Genomic DNA, 25,682 nt, shown 5'->3' with positions numbered 1-25,682 from the left:
TTTGTAAACTATGAATGGACTTATACTCAGACACACAGACCTATATGGTGAGGGTAGGCAAACTAGGTCATCTGACTACTCACAGTTTTGTATAAGGGGAACTGGAGGCTGATGCAGGCAAAGCTTTACTTTCAATTAAAGGAAGAATTGGCAAATAAAGCAGGTAAAGTTGAATACAAGAGAGGTGGAAGCAAGTTTGACATAAAGACAGAATGTAAAAAATATGTTGAAATGGTTGTATTATCGATCAGATTGATAAAAGGTTTTGATCATTATAAACAACGTCAATATGAGTTGACTCCAAATAGCATTTGTGGCATGCAAAGCAGAAGTTCAAAATGTGCCTAAACCCGGGATTGAACAAGGGACCTTTAGATCTTCAATCTACTGCTCTCCCAACTGAGCTATTTCATCCAGCTGGCAATTTTGGCTTTCTGTTGTATTTTTGCTAATTGTTGAAGATAAATGCAGAACCTGGTCACTCTCTCTGCATGTGCAGTTATGTGTTAAATTGTCCAGTATTATTCAGTAGCTAAATTGGTCTGATGGGTGTATTTCCTTTTTAGGAGCCAAGTTAGATGATGTTTATAAACTATGAATGGACTTATACTCAGAAACACAGACCTATATGGCGAGGGAAGGCAAGCTAGGTCATCTGACTACTAACAGTTTTGTATAAGGGGAACTGGAGGCTGATGCAGGCAAAGCTTTACTTTCAATTAAAGGAAGAATTGGGAAATAAAGGAGGCAAAGTTGAATACAAGAGAGGTGGAAGCAAGTTTGAAAGAAAGACAGAAAGTAAATAATATGTTGAATTAATTGTATTGTCGATTATCTTGATAAAAGGTTTTGATCATTATAAACAAAGTAAATATGAGTTGACTCAAAATAGTCATTGTGGCATGCAAAGCAGAAGTTCAAAATGGGCCGAAACCCGGGATTGAACAAGGGACCTTTAGATCTTCAGTCTAACGCTCTCCCAACTGAGCTATTTCGGCCTGCCAGCAGCTGTAGTATTCAGCCTCTTTTTTTGAACAATCCCAGAACAGAGATGCAGAACCTGGATTTTCAATCTGAGGTTAGAGCTGTGTTTTAATGTGTCCTGCATTGTTCAGCAGCTAACTGGTGAAATGGGTGAGTAGCGTTTTTGGGATAAATGTTAGGTCGTTTTTCTTTTAAAACTCTGAGTGGACCAGCACTGTATTACACAGACGTATGTCGCCTGAGTAGGTAAGCTATGTCATCTCAATACTGACAACTTTGTTCAAGGAGAAGTGAAAGCTGATGCAGACAAGAGTTTACTTTGAAAAAAGTATAAAATGGGATACAATCGTCATCAAAGCTGATGGCAAGAGAGGTGGAAGCAAGTTTAGAAGGAGGACAGAAAGACAACTTTTTGTTGAAGTTATCATGTTGTTGATCAGTTGATAAAATATTTTGACAAATAAAGAAAAAAAAACTAGAGCTGATTTCAAGGAATATTTTGCAAGAATGTAGGATCCCCTCGCACTGTGCTGAAAGTCAGGATTGAATCAGGTACCTTAAGCTCTTCAGTCTAACGATCTCCCAACTGAGATATTTCAGCCAACAAGTCCCTGTGGCCTCCTGATGTATTATTAATAATTGTAGACGATACATACAGTACCTGGTCATTCTATTTTCGTTTATAGTTATGTTTTAAAGTGTCCAGTATCATTCAGCAGGTAACTTGCTCTGATGAGTGAATATCCTTTTTAGGGGACAAGCTAGGTAGAATTTTTTTTCTAAACTCTGAATTGACTTATACTCTGAAACACAGACCTATATGGCCAGGATGTACAAGCTATGTCATCTGACTACTGCCAGTTTTGTATAAGGGGAATTGGAGGCTGATGCAGGCAAAGCTTTACTTTAAAATAAAGCAAGAAGTGGCAAATAAATGAGGCATAGTTGAATACAAGAGAGGTGGAAGCAAATTTCAAAAGGAAGACAGAAAGTAAATAATATGTTGAATTGATTGTGTTGTTGATCAGATTGATAAAAGGTTTTGATAACGAAGAGCGTTGATTTAACTCCAAACAGCTTTTGTGACATGAAAAGCAGAAGCTGAAATTGTGCCGAAACCAGGGATTGAACCAGGGACCTTTAGATGTTCGGTCTACCACTCTCCCAACTGAGCTATTTCGGCCTGCTGGTAGTTTGGGTCTTCATCCTTTCTTTTAAACTTCCCAAGAAAATAGATGCTCAACCTCATGCTAGAGCTATGTTTTAAGATGTCCTGTATCATTCATCAGTTAACGGGTGCAATAGGTAAATAGCATTTTTCGGATCCAGGTTAGGTAGCTTTTGATTTTTACTCTGAATGGACTAGCACCATATTACACAGAGGTATTTGGCCTGAGTAGGTAAGCTATGTCATCTGAATACTGAAATCTGTGTTCAAGAAGAAGTGGAAGCTGATGCAGACAAGAGTTCACTTTACAAAAAAGCATGAAATAGGAAACATTTGTAGTCGAAGCTGAATGCAAGAGAGGTGGAAGCAAATTTAGAAGGAGGACAGAAAGACAATTCTATGTTGAATTGATCATGTTGTCGATCAGTTGATCAAATATTTTGATAAATAAAGAAAAACTTGAGCCGATACCAAGAAATATTTTGTGATAAGCAAGAAACCTCTCAGACTTTTCTGAAACCCAGCATTGAACAAGGGACTTTTAGATTTTCAATCTAACGCTCTCACAACTGAGCTATTTCATCCAGCTGGCCATTTTGGCTTTCTGTTGTATTTTTGATAATTGTTAAAGATAAATGCAGACCCTGGTCATTCTATCTGCATGTGCAGTTATGTGTTAAATTGTCCAATATTATTCAGCAGCTAAATTGGTCTGATGGGTGAATTTCCTTTTTAGGAGCCAAGTTAGTTAGAAGATGTTTGTAAACTATGAATGGACTTATACTCAGACACACAGACCTATATGGCGAGGGTAGGCAAATTAGGTCATCTGACTACTAACAGTTTTGTATAAGGGGAACTCGAGGCTGATGCATGCAAAGCTTTACTTTCAATTAAAGGAAGAATTGGCAAATAAAGCAGGTAAAGTTGAATACAAGAGAGGTGGAAGCAAGTTTGACAGAAAGACAGAATGTAAAAAATATGTTGAAATGGTTGTCTTATCGATTAGCTTGATAAAAGGTTTTGATCATTATAAACAACGTCAATATGAGTTGACTCCAAATAGCATTTGTGGCATGCAAAGCAGAAGTTCAAAATGTGCCTAAACCCGAGATTGAACCAGGGACCTTTAGATCTTCAGTCTACTGCTCTCCCAACTGAGCTATTTCATCCAGCTGGCAATTTTGGCTTTCTGTTGTATTTTTGATAATTGTTAAAGATAAATGCAGACCCGGGTCATTCTATCTGCATGTTCAGTTATGTGTTAAATTGTCCAATATTATTCAGCAGCTAAATTGGTCTGATGGGTGAATTTCCTTTTTAGGAGCCAAGTTAGTTAGAAGATGTTTGTAAACTATGAATGGACTTATACTCAGACACACAGACCTATATGGCGAGGGTAGGCAAACTAGGTCATCTGACTACTAACAGTTTTGTATAAGGGGAACTGGAGGCTGATGCAGGCAAAGCTTTACTTTCAATTAAAGGAAGAATTGGGAAATAAAGGAGGCAAAGTTGAATACAAGAGAGGTGGAAGCAAGTTTGACAGAAAGACAGAATGTAAAAAATATGTTGAAATGGTTGTATTATCGATCAGCTTGATAAAAGGTTTTGATCATTATAAACAAAGTCAATATGAGTTGACTCCAAATAGCATTTGTGGCATGGAAAGCAGAAGTTCAAAATGTGCCTAAACCCAGGATTGAACCAGGGACCTTTATATCTTCAGTCTACTGTTCTCCCAACTGAGCTATTTCATCCAGCTAGCAAATTTTGGCTTTCTGTTGTCTTTTTTATAATTGTTAAAGATAAATGCAGAACCTGGTCACTCTATCTGCATGTGCAGTTATGTGTTAAATTGTCCAGTATTATTCAGTAGCTTAATTGGTCTGATTGGTGAATTTCCTTTTTAGGAGCCAAGTTAGTTAGATGATGTTTGTAAACTATGAATGGACTTATACTCAGAAACACAGACCTATATGGCGAGGGTCGGCAAGCTAGGTCATCTGACTACTAACAGTTTTGTATAAGGGGAACTGGGGGCTGATGCAGGCAAAGCTTTACTTTCAATTAAAGGAAGAATTGGGAAATAAAGGAGGCAAAGTTGAATACAAGGAAGGTGGAAGCAAGTTTGAAAGAAAGACAGAAAGTAAATAATATGTTGAATTAATTGTATTGTCGATTATCTTGATAAAAGGTTTTGATCATTATAAACAAAGTCAATATGAGTTGAATCAAAATAGTCTTTGTGGCATGCAAAGCAGAAGTTCAAAATGTGCCGAAACCCGGGACCTTTAGATCTTCAGTCTAACGCTCTCCCAACTGAGCTATTTCGGCCTGCCAGCAGCTGTAGTATTCAGCCTCTTTTTTTGAACAATCCCAGAACAGAGATGCAGAAACTGGATTTTCAATCTGAGGTTAGAGCTGTGTTTTAATGTGTCCTGCATTGTTCAGCAGCTAACTGGTGAAATGGGTGAGTAGCGTTTTTGGGATAAATGTTAGGTAATTTTTTTTTAAAACTCTGAGTGGACCGGCACTGTATTACACAGACGTATGTCGCCTGAGTAGTTAAGCTATGTCATCTCAATACTGACAACTTTGTTCAAGGAGAAGTGAAAGCTGATGCAGACAAGAGTTTTTCTTTGAAAAGAGTAAAAAATGGGATAAATTCGTCATCAAAGCTGATGGCAAGAGAGGTGGAAGCAAGTTTAGACGGAGGACAGAAAGACAACTTTTTGTTGAAGTTATCATGTTGTTGATCAGTTGATAAAATATTTTGACAAATAAAGAAAAAAAAACTAGAGCTGATTTCAAGAAATATTTTGCAAGAATGTAGGATCCCCTCGCACTGTGCTGAAAGTCAGGATTGAATCAGGTACCTTAAGCTCTTCAGTCTAACGATCTCCCAACTGAGATATTTCAGCCAACAAGTCCCTGTGGCCTCCTGATGCATTATTAATAATTGTAGACGATACATACAGTACCTGGTCATTCTATTTTCGTTTATAGTTATGTTTTAAAGTGTCCAGTATCATTCAGCAGGTAACTTGGTCTGATGAGTGAATATCCTTTTTAGGGGACAAGCTGGGTAGAATTTTTTTTCTAAACTCTGAATTGACTTATACTCTGAAACACAGACCTATATGGCCAGGGTGTACAAGCTATGTCATCTGACTACTGCCAGTTTTGTATAAGGGGAATTGGAGGCTGATGCAGGCAAAGCTTTACTTTAAAATAAAGCAAGAAGTGGCAAATAAATGAGGCATAGTTGAATACAAGAGAGGTGGAAGCAAGTTTGAAAGGAAGACAGAAAGTAAATAATATGTTGAATTGATTGTGTTGTTGATCAGATTGATAAAAGGTTTTGATAACGAAGAGCGTTGATTTAACTCCAAACAGCTTTTGTGACATGAAAAGCAGAAGTTGAAATTGTGCCGAAACCAGGGATTGAACCAGGGACCTTTAGATGTGCGACTACCGCTCTCTCAACAGAGCTATTTCAGCCTGCTGGTAGTTTGGGTCTTCATCCTTTCTTTTAAACTTCCCAAGAAAATAGATGCTCAACCTCATGCTAGAGCTATGTTTTAAGATGTCCTGTATCATTCATCAGTTAACGGGTGCAATAGGTAAATATCATTTTTCGGATCCAGGTTAGGTAGCTTTTGTTTTTTACTCTGAATGGACTAGCACCATATTACACAGAGGTATTTGGCCTGAGTAGGTAAGCTATGTCATCTGAATACTGAAATCTGTGTTCAAGGAGAAGTGGAAGCTGATGCAGACAAGAGTTTACTTTACAAAAAAGCATGAAATAGGAAACATTTGTAGTCAAAGCTGAATGCAAGAGAGGTGGAAGCAAATTTAGAAGGAGGACAGAAAGACAATTCTATGTTGAATTGATCATGTTGTCGATCAGTTGATCAAATATTTTGATAAATAAAGAAAGAAAAACTTGAGCTGATACCAAGAAATATTTTGTGAGAAGCAAGAAACCTCTCAGACTTTTCCGAAACCCAGCATTGAACAAGGGACTTTTAGATTTTCAATCTAACACTCTCCCAACTGAGCTATTTCATCCAGCTGGCCATTTTGGCTTTCTGTTGTATTTTTGATAATTGTTAAAGATAAATGCAGACCCTGGTCATTCTATCTGCATGTGCAGTTATGTGTTAAATTGTCCAATATTATTCAGCAGCTAAATTGGTCTTATGGGTGAATTTCCTTTTTAGGAGCCAAGTTAGTTAGAAGATGTTTGTAAACTATGAATGGACTTATACTCAGACACACAGACCTATATGGCGAGGGTAGGCAAACTAGGTCATCTGACTACTAACAGTTTTGTATAAGGGGAACTCGAGGCTGATGCAGGCAAAGCTTTACTTTCAATTGAAGGAAGAATTGGCAAATAAAGCAGGTAAAGTTGAATACAAGAGAGGTGGAAGCAAGTTTGACAGAAAGACAGAATGTAAAAAATATGTTGAAATGGTTGTCTTATCGATCAGCTTGATAAAAGGTTTTGATCATTATAAACAACGTCAATATGAGTTGACTCCAAATAGCATTTGTGGCATGCAAAGCAGAAGTTCATAATTTGCCTAAACCCGGGATTGAACCAGGGACCTTTAGATCTTCAGTTTACTGTTCTCCCAACTGAGCTATTTCATCCAGCTAGCAAATTTTGGCTTTCTGTTGTATTTTTTATAATTGTTAAAGATAAATGCAGAACCTGGTCACTCTATCTGCATGTGCAGTTATGTGTTAAATTGTCCAGTATTATTCAGTAGCTAAATTGGTCTGATGGGTGAATTTCCTTTTTAGGAGCCAAGTTAGTTAGATCATGTTTATAAACTATGAATGGACTTATACTCAGAAACACAGACCTATATGGCGAGGGTCGGCAAGCTAGGTCATCTGACTACTAACAGTTTTGTATAAGGGGAACTGGGGGCTGATGCAGGCAAAGCTTTACTTTCAATTAAAGGAAGAATTGGGAAATAAAGGAGGCAAAGTTGAATACAAGAAAGGTGGAAGCAAGTTTGAAAGAAAGACAGAAAGTAAATAATATGTTGAATTAATTGTATTGTCGATTATTTTGATAAAAGGTTTTGATCATTATAAACAAAGTCAATATGAGTTGACTCAAAATAGTCGTTGTGGCATGCAAAGCAGAAGTTCAAAATGTGCCGAAACCCGGGATCAAACCAGGGACCTTTAGATCTTCAGTCTAACGCTCTCCCAACTGAGCTATTTCGGCCTGCCAGCAGCTATAGTATTCAGCCTCTTTTGATGAACAATCCCAGAACAGAGATGCAGAACCTGGATTTTCAATCTGAGGTTAGAGCTGTGTTTTAATGTGTCCTGCATTGTTCAGCAGCTAACTGGTGAAATGGGTGAGTAGCGTTTTTGGGATAAATGTTAGGTCGTTTTTCTTTTAAAACTCTGAGTGGACCAGCACTGTATTACACAGACGTATGTCGCCTGAGTAGGTAAGCTATGTCATCTCAATACTGACAACTTTGTTCAAGAAGTGAAAGCTGATGCAGACAAGAGTGTACTTTGAAAAGAGTATAAAATGGGATAAATGTGTCATCAAAGCTGATGGCAAGAGAGGTGGAAGCAAGTTTAGAAGGAGGACAGAAAGACAACTTTTTGTTGAAGTTATCATGTTGTTGATCAGTTGATAAAATATTTTGACAAATAAAGAAAAAAAAAATAGAGCTGATTTCAAGAAATATTTTGCAAGAATGTAGGATCCCCTCGCACTGTGCTGAAAGTCAGGATTGAATCAGGTACCTTAAGCTCTTCAGTCTAACGATCTCCCAACTGAGATATTTCAGCCAACAAGTCCCTGTGGCCTCCTGATGTATTATTAATAATTGTAGACGATACATACAGAACCTGGTCATTCTATTTTCGTTTATAGTTATGTGTTAAAGTGTCCAGTATCATTCAGCAGGTAACTTGGTCTGATGAGTGAATATCCTTTTTAGGGGACAAGGTAGGTAGAATTTTTTTTTAAAACTCTGAATTGACTTATACTCTGAAACACAGACCTATATGGCCAGGGTGTAAACGCTATGTCATCTGACTACTGACAGTTTTGTATAAGGGGAATTGGAGGCTGATGCAGGCAAAGCTTTACTTTAAAATAAAGCAAGAAGTTGCAAATAAATGAGGCATAGTTGAATACAAGAGAGGTGGAAGCAAGTTTGAAAGGAAGACAGAAAGTAAATAATATGTTGAATTGATTGTGATGTTGATCAGATTGATAAAAGGTTTTGATAAAGAAGAGCGTTGATTTAACTCCAAACAGCTTTTGTGACATGAAAAGCAGAAGTTGAAATTGTGCCGAAACCCGGGATTGAACCAGGGACCTTTAGATCTTCAGTCTAACACTCTCCCAACTGAGCTATTTCAGCCTGCTGGTATTTTCGGTCTTCATCCTTTCTTTTAAACTTCCCAAGAAAATAGATGCTCAACCTCATGCTAGAGCTATGTTTTAAGATGTCCTGTATCATTCATCAGTTAACAGGTGCAATAGGTAAATAGCATTTTTCGGATCCAGGTTAGGTAGTTTTGTTTTTTACTCTGAATGGACTAGCACGATATTACACAGAGGTATTTGGCCTGAGTAGGTAAGCTATGTCATCTGAATACTAAAATCTGTGTTCAAGGAGAAGTGGAAGCTGATGCAGACAAGAGTTTACTTTACAAAAAAGCATGAAATAGGAAACATTTGTAGTCGAAGCTGAATGCAAGAGAGGTGGCAGCAAATTTAGAAGGAGGACAGAAAGACAATTCTATGTTGAATTGATCATGTTGTCGATCAGTTGATCAAATATTTTGATAAATAAAGAAAGAAAAACTTGAGCTGATACCAAGAAATGTTTTGTGAGAAGCAAGAAACCTCTCAGACTTTTCCGAAACCCAGCATTGAACAAGGGACTTTTAGATTTTCAATCTAACACTCTCCCAACTGAGCTATTTCATCCAGCTGGCCATTTTGGCTTTCTGTTGTATTTTTGATAATTGTTAAAGATAAATGCAGACCCTGGTCATTCTATCTGCATGTGCAGTTATGTGTTAAATTGTCCAATATTATTCAGCAGCTAAATTGGTCTGATGGGTGAATTTCCTTTTTAGGAGCCAAGTTAGTTAGAAGATGTTTGTAAACTATGAATGGACTTATACTCAGACACACAGACCTATATGGCGAGGGTAGGCAAACTAGGTCATCTGACTACTAACAGTTTTGTATAAGGGGAACTCGAGGCTGATGCAGGCAAAGCTTTACTTTCAATTAAAGGAAGAATTGGCAAATAAAGCAGGTAAAGTTGAATACAAGAGAGGTGGAAGCAAGTTTGACAGAAAGACAGAATGTAAAAAATATGTTGAAATGGTTGTCTTATCGATCAGCTTGATAAAAGGTTTTGATCATTATAAACAACGTCAATATGAGTTGACTCCAAATAGCATTTGTGGCATGCAAAGCAGAAGTTCAAAATGTGCCTAAACCCGGGATTGAACCAGTGACCTTTAGATCTTCAGTCTACTGCTCTCCCAACTGAGCTATTTCATCCAGCTGGCAATTTTGGCTTTCTGTTGTATTTTTTATAATTGTTAAAGATAAATGCAGAACCTGGTCACTCTATCTGCATGTGCAGTTATGTGTTAAATTGTCCAGTATTATTCAGTAGCTTAATTGGTCTGATTGGTGAATTTCCTTTTTAGGAGCCAAGTTAGTTAGATGATGTTTGTAAACTATGAATGGACTTATACTCAGAAACACAGACCTATATGGCGAGGGTCGGCAAGCTAGGTCATCTGACTACTAACAGTTTTGTATAAGGGGAACTGGGGGCTGATGCAGGCAAAGCTTTACTTTCAATTAAAGGAAGAATTGGGAAATAAAGGAGGCAAAGTTGAATACAAGAGAGGTGGAAGCAAGTTTCAAAGAAAGACAGAAAGTAAATAATATGTTGAATTAATTGTATTGTCTATTATCTTGATAAAAGGTTTTGATCATTATAAACAAAGTCAAAATGAGTTGACTCAAAATAAACTTTGTGGCATGCAAAGCAGAAGTTCAAAATGTGCCGAAACCCGGGATCGAACCAGGGACCTTTAGATCTTCAGTCTAACGCTCTCCCAAATGAGCTATTTCGGCCTGCCAGCAGCTGTAGTATTCAGCCTCTTTTTTTGAACAATCCCAGAACAGAGATGCAGAAACTGGATTTTCAATCTGAGGTTAGAGCTGTGTTTTAATGTGTCCTGCATTGTTCAGCAGCTAACTGGTGAAATGGGTGAGTAGCGTTTTTGGGATAAATGTTAGGTCGTTTTTCTTTTAAAACTCTGAGTGGACCAGCACTGTATTACACAGACGTATGTCGCCTGAGTAGGTAAGCTATTTCATCTCAATACTGACAACTTTGTTCAAGGAGAAGTGAAAGCTGATGCAGACAAGAGTTTACTTTGAAAAGAGTATAAAATGGGATAAATTCGTCATCAAAGCTGATGGCAAGAGAGGTGGAAGCAAGTTTAGAAGGAGGACAGAAAGACAAGTTTTTGTTGAAGTTATCATGTTGTTGATCAGTTGATAAAATATTTTGACAAATAAAGAAAAAAAAACTAGAGCTGATTTCAAGAAATATTTTGCAAGAATGTAGGATCCCCTCGCACTGTGCTGAAAGTCAGGATTGAATCAGGTACCTTAAGCTCTTCAGTCTAACGATCTCCCAACTGAGATATTTCAGCCAACAAGTCCCTGTGGCCTCCTGATGTATTATTAATAATTGTAGCCGATACATACAGAAGCTGGTCATTCCATTTTCGTTTATAGTTATGTGTTAAAGTGTCCAGTATCATTCAGCAGGTAACTTGGTCTGATGAGTGAATATCCTTTTTTCTAAACTCTGAATTGACTTATACTCTGAAACACAGACCTATATGGCCAGGGTGTACAAGCTATGTCATCTGACTACTGACAGTTTTGTATAAGGGGAATTGGAGGCTGATGCAGGCAAAGCTTTACTTTAAAATAAAGCAAGAAGTTGCAAATAAATGAGGCATAGTTGAATACAAGAGAGGTGGAAGCAAGTTTGAAAGGAAGACAGAAAGTAAATAATATGTTGAATTGATTGTGTTGTTGATCAGATTGATAAAAGGTTTTGATAAAGAAGAGCGTTGATTTAACTCCAAACAGCATTTGTGACATGAAAAGTAGAAGTTGAAATTGTGCCGAAACCCGGGATTGAATCAGGGACCTTTAGATCTTCAGTCTAACGCTCTCCCAACTGAGCTATTTCAGCCTGCTGGTAGTTTGGGTCTTCATCCTTTCTTTTAAACTTCCCAAGAAAATAGATGCTCAACCTCATGCTAGAGCTATGTTTTAAGATGTCCTGTATCATTCATCAGTTAACGGGTGCAATAGGTAAATAGCATTTTTCGGATCCAGGTTAGGTAGCTTTTTTTTTTACTCTGAATGGACTAGCACCATATTACACAGAGGTATTTGGCCTGAGTAGGTAAGCTATGTCATCTGAATACTGAAATCTTTGTTCAAGGAGAAGTGGAAGCTGATGCAGACAAGAGTTTACTTTACAAAAAAGCATGAAATAGGAAACATTTGTAGTCGAAGCTGAATGCAAGAGAGGTGGAAGCAAATTTAGAAGGAGGACAGAAAGACAATTCTATGTTGAATTGATCATGTTGTCGATCAGTTGATCAAATATTTGGATAAATAAAGAAGGAAAAACTTGAGCTGATACCAACAAATATTTTGTGAGAAGCAAGAAACCTCTCAGACTTTTCCGAAACCCAGCATTGAACAAGGGACTTTTAGATTTTCAATCTAACACTCTCCCAACTGAGCTATTTCATCCAGCTGGCCATTTTGGCTTTCTGTTGTATTTTTGATAATTGTTAAAGATAAATGCAGACCCTGGTCATTCTATCTGCATGTGCAGTTATGTGTTAAATTGTCCAATATTATTCAGCAGCTAAATTGGTCTGATGGTTGAATTTCCTTTTTAGGAGCCAAGTTAGTTAGAAGATGTTTGTAAACTATGAATGGACTTATACTCAGACACACAGACCTATATGGCGAGGGTAGGCAAACTAGGTCATCTGACTACTAACAGTTTTGTATAAGGGGAACTCGAGGCTGATGCAGGCAAAGCTTTACTTTCAATTAAAGGAAGAATTGGCAAATAAAGCAGGTAAAGTTGAATACAAGAGAGGTGGAAGCAAGTTTGACAGAATGTAAAAAATATGTTGAAATGGTTGTCTTATCGATCAGCTTGCTAAAAGGTTTTGATCATTATAAACAAAGTCAATATGAGTTGACTCAAAATAGTCTTTGTGGCATGCAAAGCAGAAGTTCAAAATGTGCCGAAACCCAGGATCGAACCTGGGACCTTTAGATCTTCAGTCTAACGCTCTCCCAACTGAGCTATTTCGGCCTGCCAGCAGCTATAGTATTCAGCCTCTTTTTTTTAACAATCCCAGAACAGAGATGCAGAACCTGGATTTTCAATCTGAGGTTAGAGCTGTGTTTTAATGTGTCCTGCATTGTTCAGCAGCTAACTGGTGAAATGGGTGAGTAGCGTTTTTGGGATAAATGTTAGGTCGTTTTTCTTTTAAAACTCTGTGTGGACCAGCACTGTATTACACAGACGTATGTCGCCTGAGTAGGTAAGCTATGTCATCTCAATACTGACAACTTTGTTCAAGGAGAAGTGAAAGCTGATGCAGACAAGAGTTTACTTTGAAAAAAGTATAAAATGGGATAAATTCGTCATCAAAGCTGATGGCAAGAGAGGTGGAAGCAAGTTTAGAAGGAGGACAGAAAGACAACTTTTTGTTGAAGTTATCATGTTGTTGATCAGTTGATAAAATATTTTGAGAAATAAAGGAAAAAAAACTAGAGCTGATTTCAAGAAATATTTTGCAAGAATGTAGGATCCCCTCGCACTGTGCTGAAAGTCAGGATTGAATCAGGTACCTTAAACTCTTCAGTCTAACGATCTCCCAACTGAGATATTTCAGCCAACAAGTCCCTGTGGCCTCCTGATGTACTATTAATAATTGTAGACGATACATACAGAACCTGGTCATTCTATTTTCGTTTATAGTTATGTGTTAAAGTGTCCAGTATCATTCAGCAGGTAACTTGGTCTGATGAGTGAATATCCTTTTTAGGGGACAAGGTAGGTAGAATTTTTTTTCTAAACTCTGAATTGACTTATACTCTGAAACACAGACCTATATGGCCAGGGTGTACAAGCTATGTCATCTGACTACTGACAGTTTTGTATAAGGGGAATTGGAGGCTGATGCAGGCAAAGCTTTACTTTAAAATAAAGCAAGAAGTTGCAAATAAATGAGGCATAGTTGAATACAAGAGAGGTGGAAGCAAGTTTGAAATGAAGACAGAAAGTAAATAATATGTTGAATTGATTGTGTTGTTGATCAGATTGATAAAAGGTCTTGATAAAGAAGAGCGTTGATTTAACTCCAAACAGCTTTTGTGACATGAAAAGCAGAAGTTGAAATTGTGCCGAAACCCAGGATTGAACCAGGGACCTTTAGATCTTCAGTCTAACGCTCTCCCAACTGTGCTATTTCAGCCTGCTGGTTGTTTGGGTCTTCATCCTTTCTTTTAAACTTCCCAAGAAAATAGATGCTCAACCTCATGCTAGAGCTATGTTTTAAGATGCCCTGTATCATTCATCAGTTAACGGGTGCAATAGGTAAATAGCATTTTTCGGATCCAGGTTAGGTAGCTTTTTTTTTTACTCTGAATGGACTAGCACCATATTACACAGAGGTATTTGGCCTGAGTAGGTAAGCTATGTCATCTGAATACTGAAATCTGTGTTCAAGGAGAAGTGGAAGCTGATGCAGACAAGAGTTTACTTTACAAAAAAGCATGAAATAGGAAACATTTGTAGTCGAAGCTGAATGCAAGAGAGGTGGAAGCAAATTTAGAAGGAGGACAGAAAGACAATTCTATGTTGAATTGATCATGTTGTCGATCAGTTGATCAAATATTTTGATAAATAAAGAAAGAAAAACTTGAGCTGATACCAAGAAATATTTTGTGAGAAGCAAGAAACCTCTCAGACTTTTCCGAAACCCAGCATTGAACAAGGGACTTTTAGATTTTCAATCTAACACTCTCCCAACTGAGCTATTTCATCCAGCTGGCCATTTTGGCTTTCTGTTGTATTTTTGATAATTGTTAAAGATAACTGCAGACCCTGATCATTCTATCTGCATGTGCAGTTATGTGTTAAATTGTCCAATATTATTCAGCAGCTAAATTGGTCTGATGGGTGAATTTCCTTTTTAGGAGCCAAGTTAGTTAGAAGATGTTTGTAAACTATGAATGGACTTATACTCAGACACACAGACCTATATGGCGAGGGTAGGCAAACTAGGTCATCTGACTACTAACAGTTTTGTATAAGGGGAACTCGAGGCTGATGCAGGCAAAGCTTTACTTTCAATTAAAGGAAGAATTGGGAAATAAAGGAGGCAAAGTTGAATACAAGAGAGGTGGAAGCAAGTTTGACAGAAAAACAGAATGTAAAAAATATGTTGAAATGGTTGTCTTATCGATCAGCTTGATAAAAGGTTTTGATCATTATAAACAACGTCAATATGAATTGACTCCAAATAGCATTTGTGGCATGCAAAGCAGAAGTTCAAAATGTGCCTAAACCCGGGATTGAACCAGGGACCTTTAGATCTTCAGTCTACTGCTCTCCCAACTGAGCTATTTCATCCAGCTGGCAATTTTGGCTTTCTGTTGTATTTTTTATAATTGTTAAAGATAAATGCAGAACCTGGTCACTCTATCTGCATGTGCAGTTATGTGTTAAATTGTCCAGTATTATTCAGTAGCTAAATTGGTCTGATGGGTGAATTTCCTTTTTAGGAGCCAAGTTAGTTAGATGATGTTTGTAAACTATGAATGGACTTATACTCAGAAACACAGACCTATATGGCGAGGGTCGGCAAGCTAGGTCATCTGACTACTAACAGTTTTGTATAAGGGGAACTGGAGGCTGATGCAGGAAAAGCTTTACTTTCAATTAAAGGAAGAATTGGGTAATAAAGGAGGCAAAGTTGAATACAAGAGAGGTGGAAGCAAGTTTGAAAGAAAGACAGAAAGTAAATAATATGTTGAATTAATTGTATTGTCGATTATCTTGATAAAAGGTTTTGATCATTATAAACAAAGTCAATATGAGTTGACTCAAAATAGTCTTTGTGGCATGCAAAGCAGAAGTTCAAAACGTGCCGAAACCCGGGATCGAACCAGGGACCTTTAGATCTTTAGTCTAACGCTCTCCCAACTGAGCTATTTCGGCCTGCCAGCAGCTATAGTATTCAGCCTCTTTTTTTTAACAATCCCAGAACAGAGATGCAGAACCTGGATTTTCAATCTGAGGTTAGAGCTGTGTTTTAATGTGTCCTGCATTGTTCAGCAGCTAACTGGTGAAATGGGTGAGTAGCGTTTTTGGGATAAATGATAGGTCGTTTTTCTTTTAAAACTCTGAGTGGACCAGCACTGTATTACACAGACGTATGTCGCCTGAGTAGGTAAGCTATGTCATCTCAATACTGACAACTTTGTTCAAGGAGAAGTGAAAGCTGATGCAGACAAGAGTTTACTTTGAAAAAAGTATAAAATGGGATAAATTCGTCATCAAAGCTGATGGCAAGAGAGGTGGAAGAAAGTTTAGAAGGAGGACAGAAAGACAACTTTTTGTTGAAGTTATCATGTTGTTGATCAGTTGATAAAATATTTTGAGAAATAAAGAAAAATACACTAGAGCTGATTTCAAGAAATATTTTGCAAGAATGTAGGATCCCCTCGCACTGTGCTGAAAGTCAGGATTGAATCAGGTACCTTAAGCCCTTCAGTCTAACGATCTCCCAACTGAGATATTTCTGCCAACAAGTCCCTGTGGCCTCCTGATGTATTATTAATAATTGTAGACGATACATACAGAACCTGGTCATTCAATTTTCGTTTATAGTTATGTGTTAAAGTGTCCAGTATCATTCAGCAGGTAACTTGGTCTGATGAGTGAATACCCGTTTTTGGGGACAAGGTAGGTAGAATTTTTTTTTCTAAACTCTGAATTGACTTATACTCTGAAACACAGACCTATATGGCCAGGGTGTACAAGCTATGTCATCTGACTACTGACAGTTTTGTATAAGGGGAATTGGAGGCTGATGCAGGCAAAGCTTTACTTTAAAATAAAGCAAGAAGTTGCAAATAAATGAGGCATAGTTGAATACAAGAGAGGTGGAAGCAAGTTTGAAAGGAAGACAGAAAGTAAATAATATGTTGAATTGATTGTGTTGTTGATCAGATTGATAAAAGGTTTTGATAAAGAAGAGCATTGATTTAACTCCAAACAGCTTTTGTGACATGAAAAGCAGAAGTCGAAATTGTGCCGAAACCCGGGATTGAACAATGGACCTTTAGATCTTCAGTCTAACGCTCTCCCAACTGAGCTATTTCGGCCTGCTGGTAGTTTGGGTTTTCATCCTTTCTTTTAAACTTCACAAGAAAATAGATGCTCAACCTCATGCTAGAGCTATGTTTTAAGATGTCCTGTATCATTCATCAGTTAACGGGTGCAATAGGTAAATAGCATTTTTCGGATCCAGGTTAGGTAGCTTTTGATTTTTACTCTGAATGGACTAGCACCATATTACACAGAGGTATTTGGCCTGAGTAGGTAAGCTATGTCATCTGAATACTGAAATCTGTGTTCAAGGAGAAGTGGAAGCTGATGCAGACAAGAGTTTACTTTACAAAAAAGCATGAAATAGGAAACATTTGTAGTCGAAGCTGAATGCAAGAGAGGTGGAAGCAAATTTAGAAGGAGGACAGAAAGACAATTCTATGTTGAATTGATCATGTTGTCGATCAGTTGATCAAATATTTTGATAAATAAAGAAAGAAAAACTTGAGCTGATACCAAGAAATACTTTGTGAGAAGCAAGAAACCTCTCAGACTTTTCCGAAACCCAGCATTGAACAAGGGACTTTTAGATTTTCAATCTAACACTCTCCCAACTGAGCTATTTCATCCAGCTGGCCATTTTGGCTTTCTGTTGTATTTTTGATAATTGTTAAAGATAAATGCAGATCCTGGTCATTCTATCTGCATGTGCAGTTATGTGTTAAATTGTCCAATATTATTCAGCAGCTAAATTGGTCTGATGGGTGAATTTCCTTTTTAGGAGCCAAGTTAGTTAGAAGATGTTTGTAAACTATGAATGGACTTATACTCAGACACACAGACCTATATGGCGAGGGTAGGCAAACTAGGTCATCTGACTACTAACAGTTTTGTATAAGTGGAACTCGAGGCTGATGCAGGCAAAGCTTTACTTTCAATTAAAGGAAGAATTGGCAAATAAAGCAGGTAAAGTTGAATACAAGAGAGGTGGAAGCAAGTTTGACAGAAAGACAGAATGTAAAAAATATGTTGAAATGGTTGTCTTATCGATCAGCTTGATAAAAGGTTTTGATCATTATAAACAACGTCAATATGAGTTGACTCCAAATAGCATTTGTGGCATGCAAAGCAGAAGTTCAAAATGTGCCTAAACCCGGGATTGAACCAGGGACCTTTAGATCTTCAGTCTACTGCTCTCCCAACTGAGCTATTTCATCCAGCTGGCAATTTTGGCTTTCTGTTGTATTTTTTATAATTGTTAAAGATAAATGCAGAACCTGGTCACTCTATCTGCATGTGCAGTTATGTGTTAAATTGTCCAGTATTATTCAGTAGCTAAATTGGTCTGATGGGTGAATTTCCTTTTTAGGAGCCAAGTTAGTTAGATGATGTTTGTAAACTATGAATGGACTTATACTCAGAAACACAGACCTATATGGCGAGGGTCGGCAAGCTAGGTCATCTGACTACTAACAGTTTGTATAAGGGGAACTGGAGGCTGATGCAGGCAAAGCTTTACTATCAATTAAAGGAAGAATTGGGAAATAAAGGAGGCAAAGTTGAATACAAGAGAGGTGGAAGCAAGTTTGAAAGAAAGACAGAAAGTAAATAATATGTTGAATTAATTGTATTGTCGATTATCTTGATAAAAGGTTTTGATCATTATAAACAAAGTCAATATGAGTTGACTCAAAACAGTCTTTGTGGCATGCAAAGCAGAAGTTCAAAATGTGCCGAAACCCAGGATCGAACCAGGGACCTTTAGAACTTCAGTCTAACGCTCTCCCAACTGAGCTATTTCGGCCTGCCAGCAGCTATAGTATTCAGCCTCTTTTTTTTAACAATCCCAGAACAGAGATGCAGAACCTGGATTTTCAATCTGAGGTTAGAGCTGTGTTTTAATGTGTCCTGCATTGTTCAGCAGCTAACTGGTGAAATGGGTGAGTAGCGTTTTTGGGATAAATGTTAGGTCGTTTTTCTTTTAAAACTCTGAGTGGACCAGCACTGTATTACACAGACGTATGTCGCCTGAGTAGGTAAGCTATGTCATCTCAATACTGACAACTTTGTTCAAGGAGAAGTGAAAGCTGATGCAGACAAGAGTTTACTTTGAAAAAAGTATAAAATGGGATAAATTCGTCATCAAAGCTGATGGCAAGAGAGGTGGAAGCAAGTTTAGAAGGAGGACAGAAAGACAACTTTTTGTTGAAGTTATCATGTTGTTGATCAGTTGATAAAATATTTTGAGAAATAAAGAAAAAAAAACTAGAGCTGATTTCAAGAAATATTTTGCAAGAATGTAGGATCCCCTCGCACTGTGCTGAAAGTCAGGATTGAATCAGGTACCTTAAACTCTTCAGTCTAACGATCTCCCAACTGAGATATTTCAGCCAACAAGTCCCTGTGGCCTCCTGATGTATTATTAATAATTGTAGACGATACATACAGGACCTGGTCATTCTATTTTCGTTTATAGTTATGTGTTAAAGTGTCCAGTATCATTCAGCAGGTAACTTGGTCTGATGAGTGAATATCCTTTTTAGGGGACAAGGTAGGTAGAAATTTTTCTAAACTCTGAATTGACTTATACTCTGAAACACAGACCTATATGGCCAGGGTGTACAAGCTATGTCATCTGACTACTGACAGTTTTGTATAAGGGGAATTGAAGGCTGATGCAGGCAAAGCTTTACTTTAAAATAAAGCAAGAAGTTGCAAATAAATGAGGCATAGTTGAATACAAGAGAGGTGGAAGCAAGTTTGAAAGGAAGACAGAAAGTAAATAATATGTTGAATTGATTGTGTTGTTTATCAGATTGATAAAAGGTTTTGATAAAGAAGAGCGTTGATTTAACTCCAAGCAGCTTTTGTGACATGAAAAGCAGAAGTTGAAATTGTGCCAAAACCCAGGATTGAACCAGGGACCTTTAGATCTTCAGTCTAACGCTCTCCCAACTGAGCTATTTCGGCCTGCTGGTAGTTTGGGTCTTCATCCTTTCTTTTAAACTTCCCAAGAAAATAGATGCTCAACCTCATGCTAGAGCTATGTTTTAAGATGTCCTGTATCATTCATCAGTTAACGGGTGCAATAGGTAAATAGCATTTTTCGGATCCAGGTTAGGTAGCTTTTTTTTTACTCTGAATGGACTAGCACCATATTACACAGAGGTATTTGGCCTGAGTAGGTAAGCTATGTCATCTGAATACTGAAATCTGTGTTCAAGGAGAAGTGGAAGCTGATGCAGACAAGAGTTTACTTTATAAAAAAGCATGAAATAGGAAACATTTGTAGTCGAAGCTGAATGCAAGAGAGGTGGAAGCAAATTTAGAAGGAGGACAGAAAGACAATTCTATGTTGAATTGATCATGTTGTCGATCAGATGATCAAATATTTTGATAAATAAAGAAAGAAAAACTGGAGCTGATACCAAGAAATATTTTGTGAGAAGCAAGAAACCTCTCAGACTTTTCCGAAACCCAGCATTGAACAAGGGACTTTTAGATTTTCAATCTAACACTCTCCCAACTGAGCTATTTCATCCAGCTGGCCATTTTGGCTTTCTGTTGTATTTTTGATAATTGTTAAAGATAAATGCAGACCCTGGTCATTCTATCTGCATGTGCAGTTATGTGTTAAATTGTCCAATATTATTCAGCAGCTAAATTGGTCTGATGGGTGAATTTCCTTTTTAGGAGCCAAGTTAGCTAGAAGATGTTTGTAAACTATGAATGGACTTATACTCAGACACACAGACCTATATGGCGAGGGTAGGCAAACTAGGTCATCTGACTACTAACAGTTTTGTATAAGGGGAACTCGAGGCTGATGCAGGCAAAGCTTTACTTTCAATTAAAGGAAGAATTGGCAAATAAAGCAGGTAAAGTTGAATACAAGAGAGGTGGAAGCAAGTTTGACAGAAAGACAGAATGTAAAAAATATGTTGAAATGGTTGTCTTATCGATCAGCTTGATAAAAGGTTTTGATCATTATAAACAACGTCAATATGAGTTGACTCCAAATAGCATTTGTGGCATGCAAAGCAGAAGTTCAAAATGTGCCTAAACCCGGGATTGAACCAGGGACCTTTAGATCTTCAGTCTACTGCTCTCCCAACTGAGCTATTTCATGCAGCTGTCAATTTTGGCTTTCTGTTGTATTTTTTATAATTGTTAAAGATAAATGCAGAACCTGGTCACTCTATCTGCATGTGCAGTTATGTGTTAAATTGTCCAGTATTATTCAGTAGCTAATTTGATCTGATGGGTGAATTTCCTTTTTAAGAGCCAAGTTAGTTAGATGATGTTTGTAAACTATGAATGGACTTATACTCAGAAACACAGACCTATATGGCGAGGGTCGGCAAGCTAGGTCATCTGACTACTAACAGTTTTGTATAAGGGGAACTGGAGGCTGATGCAGGCAAAGCTTTACTTTCAATTAAAGGAAGAATTGGGAAATAAAGGAGGCAAAGTTGAATACAAGAGAGGTGGAAGCAAGTTTTAAAGAAAGACAGAAAGTAAATAATATGTTGAATTAATTGTATTGTCGATTATCTTGATAAAAGGTTTTGATCATTATAAACAAAGTCAATATGAGTTGACTCAAAATAGTCTTTGTGGCTTGCAAAGCAGAAGTTCAAAATGTGCCGAAACCCGGGATCGAACCAGGGACCTTTAGATCTTCAGTCTAACGCTCTCCCAACTGAGCTATTTCGGCCTGCCAGCAGCTATAGTATTCAGCCTCTTTTTTTTAACAATCCCAGAACAGAGATGCAGAACCTGGATTTTCAATCTGAGGTTAGAGCTGTGTTTTAATGTGTCCTGCATTGTTCAGCAGCTAACTGGTGAAATGGGTGAGTAGCGTTTTTGGGATAAATGTTAGGTCGTTTTTCTTTTAAAACTCTGAGTGGACCAGCACTGTATTACACAGACGTATGTCGCCTGAGTAGGTAAGCTATGTCATCTCAATACTGACAACTTTGTTCAAGGAGAAGTGAAAGCTGATGCAGACAAGAGTTTACTTTGAAAAAAGTATAAAATGGGATAAATTCGTCATCAAAGCTGATGGCAAGAGAGGTGGAAGCAAGTTTAGAAGGAGGACAGAAAGACAACTTTTTGTTGAAGTTATCATGTTGTTGATCAGTTGATAAAATATTTTGAGAAATAAAGAAAAAAAAACTAGAGCTGATTTCAAGAAATATTTTGCAAGAATGTAGGATCCCCTCGCACTGTGCTGAAAGTCAGGATTGAATCAGGTACCTTAAGCTTTTCAGTCTAACGATCTCCCAACTGAGATATTTCAGCCAACAAGTCCCTGTGGCCTCCTGATGTATTATTAATAATTGTAGACGATACATACAGAACCTGGTCATTCTATTTTCGTTTATAGTTATGTGTTAAAGTGTCCAGTATCATTCAGCAGGTAACTTGGTCTGATGAGTGAATATCCTTTTTAGGGGACAAGGTAGGTAGAATTTTTTTTCTAAACTCTGAATTGACTTATACTCTGAAACACAGACCTATATTGCCAGGGTGTACAAGCTATGTCATCTGACTACTGACAGTTTTGTATAAGGGGAATTGGAGGCTGATGCAGGCAAAGCTTTACTTTAAAATAAAGCAAGAAGTTGCAAATAAATGAGGCATAGTTGAATACAAGAGAGGTGGAAGCAAGTTTGAAAGGAAGACAGAAAGTAAATAATATGTTGAATTGATTGTGTTGTTGATCAGATTGATGAAAGGTTTTGATAAAGAAGAGCGATGATTTAACTCCAAACTGCTTTTGTGACATGAAAAGCAGAAGTTGAAATTGTGCCGAAACCCAGGATTGAACCAGGAACCTTTAGATCTTCAGTCTAACGCTCTCCCAACTGAGCTATTTCGGCCTACTGGTAGTTTGCGTCTTCATCCTTTCTTTTAAACTTCCCAAGAAAATAGATGCTCAACCTCATGCTAGAGCTATGTTTTAAGATGTCCTGTATCATTCATCAGTTAACGGGTGCAATAGGAAAATAGCATTTTTCGGATCCAGGTTAGGTAGCTTTTTTTTTTACTCTGAATGGACTAGCACCATATTACACAGAGGTATTTGGCCTGAGTAGGTAAGCTATGTCATCTGAATACTGAAATCTGTGTTCAAGGAGAAGTGGAAGCTGATGCAGACAAGAGTTTACTTTACAAAAAAGCATGAAATAGGAAACATTTGTAGTCGAAGCTGAATGCAAGAGAGGTGGAAGCAAATTTAGAAGGAGGACAGAAAGACAACTCTATGTTGAATTGATCATGTTGTCGATCAGTTGATCAAATATTTTGATAAATAAAGAAAGAAAAACTTGAGCTGATACCAAGAAATATTTTGTGAGAAGCAAGAAACCTCTCAGACTTTTCCGAAACCCAGCATTGAAAAAGGGACTTTTAGATTTTCAATCTAACACTCTCCCAACTGAGCTATTTCATCTAGCTGGCCATTTTGGCTTTCTGTTGTATTTTTGATAATTGTTAAAGATAAATGCAGACCCTGGTCATTCTATCTGCATGTGCAGTTATGTGTTAAATTGTCCAATATTATTCCGCAGCTAAATTGGTCTGATGGGTGAATTTCCTTTTTAGGAGCCAAGTTAGTTAGAAGATGTTTGTAAACTATGAATGGACTTATACTCAGACTCACAGACCTATATGGCGAGGGTAGGCAAACTAGGTCATCTGACTACTAACAGTTTTGTATAAGGGGAACTCGAGGCTGATGCAGGCAAAGCTTTACTTTCAATTAAAGGAAGAATTGGCAAATAAAGCAAGTAAAGTTGAATACAAGAGAGGTGGAAGCAAGTTTGACAGAAAGACAGAATGTAAAAAATATGTTGAAATGGTTGTCTTATCGATCAGCTTGATAAAAGGTTTTGATCATTATAAACAACGTCAATATGAGTTGACTCCAAATAGCATTTGTGGCATGCAAAGCAGAAGTTCAAAATGTGCCTAAACCCGGGATTGAACCAGGGACCTTTAGATCTTCAGTCTACTGCTCTCCCAACTGAGCTATTTCATCCAGCTGGCAATTTTGGCTTTCTGTTGTATTTTTTATAATTGTTAAAGATAAATGCAGAACCTGGTCACTCTATCTGCATGTGCAGTTATGTGTTAAATTGTCCAGTATTATTCAGTAGCTAAATTGGTCTGATGGGTGAATTTCCTTTTTAGGAGCCAAGTTAGTTAGATGATGTTTGTAAACTATGAATGGACTTATACTCAGAAACACAGACCTATATGGCGAGGGTCGGCAAGCTAGGTCATCTGACTACTAACAGTTTTGTATAAGGGGAACTGGAGGCTGATGCAGGCAAAGCTTTACTTTCAATTAAAGGAAGATTTGGGAAATAAAGGAGGCAAAGTTGAATACAAGAGAGGTGGAAGCAAGTTTGAAAGAAAGACAGAAAGTAAATAATATGTTGAATTAATTGTATTGTCGATTATCTTGATAAAAGGTTTTGATCATTATAAACAAAGTCAATATGAGTTGACTCAAAATAGTCTTTGTGGCATGCAAAGCAGAAGTTCAAAATGTGCCAAAACCCGGGATCGAACCAGGGACCTTTAGATCTTCAGTCTAACGCTCTCCCAACTGAGCTATTTCGGCCTGCCAGCAGCTATAGTATTCAGCCTCTTTTTTTGAACAATCCCAGAACAGAGATGCAGAACCTGTATTTTCAATCTGAGGTTAGAGCTGTGTTTTAATGTGTCCTGCATTGTTCAGCAGCTAACTGGTGAAATGGGTGAGTAGTGTTTTTGGGATAAATGTTAGGTCGTTTTTCTTTTAAAACTCTGAGTGGACCAGCACTGTATTACACAGACGTATGTCGCCTGAGTAGGTAAGCTATGTCATCTCAATACTGACAACTTTGTTCAAGGAGAAGTGAAAGCTGATGCAGACAAGAGTTTACTTTGAAAAAAGTATAAAATGGGATAAATTCGTCATCAAAGCTGATGGCAAGAGAGGTGGAAGCAAGTTTAGAAGGAGGACAGAAAGACAACTTTTTGTTGAAGTTATCATGTTGTTGATCAGTTGATAAAATATTTTGAGAAATAAAGAAAAAAACACTAGAGCTGATTTCAAGAAATATTTTGCAAGAATGTAGGATCCCCTCGCACTGTGCTGAAAGTCAGGATTGAATCAGGTACCTTAAGCTCTTCAGTCTAACGATCTCCCAACTGAGATATTTCAGCCAACAAGTCCCTGTGGCCTCCTGATGTATTATTAATAATTGTAGACAATACATACAGAACCTGGTCATTCTATTTTTGTTTATAGTTATGTGTTAAAGTGTCCAGTATCATTCAGCAGGTAACTTGGTCTGATGAGTGAATATCCTTTTTAGGGGACAAGGTAGGTAGAATTTTTTTTTCTAAACTCTGAATTGACTTATACTCTGAAACACAGACCTATATGGCCAGGGTGTACAAGCTATGTCATCTGACTACTGACAGTTTTGTATAAGGGGAATTGGAGGCTGATGCAGGCAAAGCTTTACTTTAAAATAAAGCAAGAAGTTGCAAATAAATGAGGCGTAGTTGAATACAAGAGAGGTGGAAGCAAGTTTGAAAGGAAGACAGAAAGTAAATAATATGTTGAATTGATTGTGTTGTTGATCAGATTGATAAAAGGTTTTGATAAAGAAGAGCGTTGATTTAACTCCAAACAGCTTTTGTGACATGAAAAGCAGAAGTTGAAATTGTGCCAAAACCCGGGATTGAACCAGGGACCTTTAGATCTTCAGTCTAACGCTCTCCCAACTGAGCTATTTCGGCCTCCTGGTAGTTTGGGTCTTCATCCTTTCTTTTAAACTTCCCAAGAAAATAGATGCTCAACCTCATGCTAGAGCTATGTTTTAAGATGTCCTGTATCATTCATCAGTTAACGGGTGCAATAGGTAAATAGCATTTTTCGGATCCAGGTTAGGTAGCTTTTGTTTTTTACTCTGAATGGACTAGCACCATATTACACAGAGGTATTTGGCCTGAGTAGGTAAGCTATGTCATCTGAATAC

General features: G+C 37.6%; 5 non-coding genes across 5 annotated transcripts; all 5 read right to left on the bottom strand.

Annotated features, from left to right (window-relative positions):
• Positions 1–7,333: 7,333 nt before the first annotated feature.
• On the bottom strand, positions 7,334–7,406 carry TRNAF-GAA (transfer RNA phenylalanine (anticodon GAA)). Its single transcript has one exon. It is a non-coding gene; the product is annotated as a tRNA-Phe (tRNA).
• Positions 7,407–15,455: 8,049 nt separating this feature from the next.
• TRNAF-AAA (transfer RNA phenylalanine (anticodon AAA)) lies at positions 15,456–15,528 on the bottom strand. Its single transcript has one exon. It is a non-coding gene; the product is annotated as a tRNA-Phe (tRNA).
• Positions 15,529–21,285: 5,757 nt separating this feature from the next.
• Positions 21,286–21,358, bottom strand: TRNAF-GAA (transfer RNA phenylalanine (anticodon GAA)). The gene has a single exon. It is a non-coding gene; the product is annotated as a tRNA-Phe (tRNA).
• A 2,843-nt stretch (positions 21,359–24,201) lies between these two features.
• Positions 24,202–24,274, bottom strand: TRNAF-GAA (transfer RNA phenylalanine (anticodon GAA)). Its single transcript has one exon. It is a non-coding gene; the product is annotated as a tRNA-Phe (tRNA).
• A 1,096-nt stretch (positions 24,275–25,370) lies between these two features.
• Positions 25,371–25,443, bottom strand: TRNAF-GAA (transfer RNA phenylalanine (anticodon GAA)). Its single transcript has one exon. It is a non-coding gene; the product is annotated as a tRNA-Phe (tRNA).
• Between the last annotated feature and the right edge of the window lie 239 nt (positions 25,444–25,682).

The sequence above is a fragment of the Triturus cristatus genome, chromosome 8 (genome assembly GCF_964204655.1).
Source record: "Triturus cristatus chromosome 8, aTriCri1.1, whole genome shotgun sequence".
Taxonomy (NCBI): Eukaryota; Metazoa; Chordata; class Amphibia; order Caudata; family Salamandridae; genus Triturus; species Triturus cristatus.
This window is presented reverse-complemented; position numbering and strand designations above follow the sequence as displayed.